Below are 4,739 nucleotides of genomic sequence, written 5' to 3' on the forward strand. Positions count from 1 at the left end.
TGAGCTATAGGCGCCGAGCCCAGATTAACTTTTAAATTAGAATGTTGTTTATTGTGTATGTGTCATGTGTTCTGTCAATTATAGTTTAAGATAAGGGTTAACATGGTCTTCACTTTGAACCTAAATGTATAAAACTGCAATGTTGGAAATGGAAGATCAGAACAGTCTTGGAGAGGCTACTCTCACTGTTCTCTAGAATCTCAGCCTCTAACAAAGTTTGGTAGATCTATCCTCATCTCCTTATATTGGCTGACAGTGACAGGGAGCCAGACCCTCTTCATTCAGTAACATGTCCAAATACTGCTTCATTTATTAGCTTGCAATAAAAATCACAAGTCCTTCACATGTATTACTGTTAAATCATATACCTCCTGTGCTTATGAAGATAGACTTTAGACTGAAAGACAGAATACAATCTCCATTATTTTTCATCTTGGTTCAGCCCACCATTCCAGGCTGCAGAGTTATTTGGAACCTGATTCTGTCATCCAAAGCTTTAGCTGTCCCAGTTTTTTGCCACCTGAAACTTTGATAAATATGTCATCTGTTTCTGGGTCCAAGTAATTGATAAGACTGCTTAACTGTGGGGAGGGGAGGGTAATAAAAGTGCTGAGCATGAGAGGACTAAGGCTAGAGCTTTGGACCATCCCCCTGGAGTCCACTTTCAGGCAGATATTGATTACTTAATGATACTATTCCTCCAAGATTTATTTATTTTTTAGAGACAGAGTTTCACTTTATTGCCCTTGGTAGAGTGCCATGGTGTTACAACTCACAACAACCTCCAACTCCTGGGCTTAAGTGATTCTCTTGCCTCAGCTTCCCGAGTAGCTGGGACTACAGGCAACCGCCACAACTCCTGGCTGTTTTTTTGTTGCAGTTTGGCCAAGGCCATGTTCGAACCTGCCACCCACAGTATATGGGGCTGGCGTCCTACCAACTGAACCACAGGTGCCACCTGCTCCAAGATTTATTGAGAAGCTTGGCCCTGCGCTAAGCACTGGAAATACAAAGGCAGCAAATGAAAAAATTCTTCACTCTCAGAGGGTTCACATTCTAGGGCAGAAGACAGAGGCAATTATATATATATGAAGTCTGACAATTAATTTTGGAAACTTGCTACTAAGTACTTATGTTGGCAGCATCATATAAACAACTTGGTAAAGTTTCATAACCTTGGTATATCAGTGTCTCACAGTTGTGTTCATGTAGACATATGGCAGTATCTTGCTGAGTGGCATTCATTATTATTGTCACATGGGTTTTTTTTTTAGAGACAGAGTTACACTTTGTCGCCCTCAGTAGAGTGCTGTGTGATCATAGCTCTCAGCAACCTCCAGGTCTTGGGCTTAGGCGATTCTCTTGCCTCAGCCTCCCAAGTAGCTGGGACTACAGGTACCTGACAAAACGCCCAGCTATGTTTTTGTTGCAGTTTGGCTGGGGCCGGGTTCAAACCCACCACCCTCAGTATATGGGGCTGGCACCCTACTCACTGAGCCACAGGCACTGTCCTGTTGCATGGTTTTTGATAGGGTCAACCCGCCCAGATAGAACTGACCTGCCCAGGAAGAATCAAGTGCATGTCCCACCCAGGAAATAACAAATGTACCAACCCTTACTCCTCTGACCCTTTAAATTCCCATCTGCCATAACCCATGCATGGAATTCTTTCCCAGTCAGGTATTTCACCCCACCTGCATCCAGGCGAAATACAGACCACATTGATGACACAGAACCTGGATTCTGTTTTCCTTTCATTTTGCACCTCAGAAAAATCTTTCATCTTTGGGTCTGTAACCTCTCATGTCAGCAATGAACATTTGTAAATTTCCGGTTAAACTTAGCAAAAGTAAAAGTGAAATCAGAGACATGTTAGTCCAAGTTTTTGGGGATAATGCTATTACCAGATGAAGAGGGTCAAGCTATCTGTCACTGTCAGCCAATATGCAGAGATGGGGACATGTCAACCAAACTTTGTCAGAAAGCTGGGATTCTGGAGGACAGTGAGAGTAGCCTCTCCAAGAGTTTTGTTCTTTCATTTCCAACATTATAGTTTTATACATTTAAGTTCAAAGTGAAGATCATGTTAACCCTTACTTTAAACAATAATCGGCAGAACCCATGACCCATAGTAAACAATAATCAGTATAACTCATGATCCAAAACAACATTCCAATTCAAAAGTTAACCTCCTAAGCTCAGTGCCTGTAGCTCAGTGGTTAGGGCACTGGCCACATACACTGACACAGGCAGGTTTGAAACCAGCCTGGGCCTGCTAAACAACAATGACAACTGCAATAAAAAAATAGCCAAGCATTGTGGCTGGCACCTGTAGTCCCAGCTACTTGGGAGGCTGAGGTAAGAGAATGGCTTAAGCCCAAGAGTTTGAGGTTGCTGTGAGCGACATAGTGAGACTCTGTCTCAAAAAAATAAATAAATAAAAATAAACAACAATCAATTTAACCTCCTAAATCAATCCACCTAAACTACTCAAGATAGGCATTGTTAGGGTGGGAGCTAAATTTACAAAACAGTAAGAATGGGAGATGGGAGGGTGAAGGTCAGGCAGAACCTAAACAGATCAGACCAGCTGTGTCTTGTCTGCCCTAGCCTGACAGACTCCATCTTATTTTCACTATATATGTTTTCAATGCCATTAAGAAAATGACAGTGGGCTTGGCTCCCATAGCACAGTGGTTACAGCGCCAGCCACAAACACTGAAGTTGGAGGGTTTGAACCCGGCCCAGGCCAGCTAACCAACAATGACAACTGCAACAAAAAATAGCTGGGGCCTTGTGGCGGGTGTCTATAGTCCCAGCTATAGGACTGGGAGGCTGAAGCAAGAGAATCGCGTAAGCTCGAGTTTGAAGTTGCTGTGAGTGACATAGTGAGACTCTGTCTCAAAAAAAAAAAAAAAAAGAAAGAAAATGACAATGAAATGGATCAAACATTTTTCTGAGGGAAAAGAAAGCATCATTGATGAAGAGAGGTCGGGGTGGTCAGTAATGAGCAGAACTTATGAAAACATTGCAAAAATCCATCAAATTGTGCATCAAAACCATCAGCAGACTGGGAGAAGCATAGCAGACCAAGTAAACATGGATAGAGAAACAGTTAAAAAACTCTTTTTTTTTTTTGAGACAGTCACCCTTGGTAGAGTGCTGTAGCATCCTAGCTCACAGCAACCTCAAACTCTTGAGCTTAAGCAATCCTCTTACCTCAGCCTCCGGAGTATCTGGGAGTACAGGCACCCTCCGCAAGGCCTCACTATTTTTTTAGAGACCAGTTTCACTCTTGCCTAGGCTGGTCTTGAACTCATGATCTCAAGCGATCTTCCTATCTCAGCTTCCCAAAGTGGCAGGATTGCAGGCGTGAGCCTCTGCACGTTGCTTCCCCTTTAGTTATAAATTATCTGTAGGTATGCTGGATTATGATCTAAAGTGTATCTCTTACTGTGGGTCTCAGTCAAAAAAGTTTGAAACCAACTGACATATTGACTAAATTTGTACACTTTTGAGTCAGATAGAACTGGGTTCACTTACGTGAACTTTGGGCAAGTGACTTAGCTTCTTTGAGGGAATTTTCTCACTAATAAAATAAGATTGTAATATTCATCTCCTTTTTGGGTTGCTGTACGAGGATTAAATGAAATAAGTGCAAATTGCTTAGTTCAGCACCTGGAATGTAATGTGTTCAGAAAACATGGTTATCATTTTCTAGTTTTAAAGATCTGCACACATGGCCTGTGTCTTTCTCATTCCCGGAGCTATTAATTTCACTTCCTACTTTCTATTTTCAGTCATTTGGAGAAGCAAATCAATGGCTCTCTAGCAATCTTGGATTTTATGTTTATTATCTCTCACATCTCAGAGGGTTTCAAGGCCCATAAACTTGCTTCTCCCACGGCTTTGTGCCATTGCTGCCTGCAGTTTGGGATGAACTGGGGTGTCCCAGTTCACCCCTCCTGTTGGGGATCTGCCTCCTAGGTCCTGTGGTTGTGGGCGAGGAATTGTGTAAGGGTTTTGTTTTTAAAACTAGGCTCTATCTCTCCTTCCTTTTCTTCTGAGGAAAGGAAACCTTTTCCCTACCTGTCCTCCTTCCCTGCTCTTCCTCTTTTTTTCCTCACAGGTCTGAGGCACTCTCCCGCCCAGCCCAGGACCTTGCCTTCCCTTCTTCCCTGCGCCTCTGTTCCTTGGCAGCAAGGTAGAAGTGCACTCACATGCCTTCCACCCCACCCTGTTCTGGTATGTCATCCCTACTATTCTAGACTGGGGTGCTCGCTCCTTCTACCCTCCCGTGTTGGGGACACTGCCCCGCTGTAACTGCCTCCCCAGGCCTAGTTGCCCAGGCACTCACGCTCCAGTGTGAGTCTAAGGAAGAGGCAGGGCAAACTGTGGACCTCCACAGCCCCCCAGGAGTGGGCACCAGTTTGGCTGCTTAATATCCACATGAAAATACAGCAGGCATCACTCATTCTGTCCCCATTCAATCATTCACTCACATCAAGTGCTGCAGATACAAAGATGACTGAGAAATGCTCAGTCTAGTCTTACAATGTCCTTCACATCACCCCTTCGAAAAAGGCCTACTGAGCAGAAGTGGGGGACCTCTAAAAAGGATCTAACAATGGAAATTACCTACCTTAACAATAAAACTGAATTTAAATATGTAAAAGAGTTTATAGAGTAGGGAATAAAATCAGAATCAAAGAAATTTGAAGGATAAAGCAAAGTTTGCT

Source organism: Otolemur garnettii, unplaced genomic scaffold, assembly GCF_000181295.1.
Source record: "Otolemur garnettii isolate 467f Iridium unplaced genomic scaffold, OtoGar3 scaffold00031, whole genome shotgun sequence".
Taxonomy (NCBI): Eukaryota; Metazoa; Chordata; class Mammalia; order Primates; family Galagidae; genus Otolemur; species Otolemur garnettii.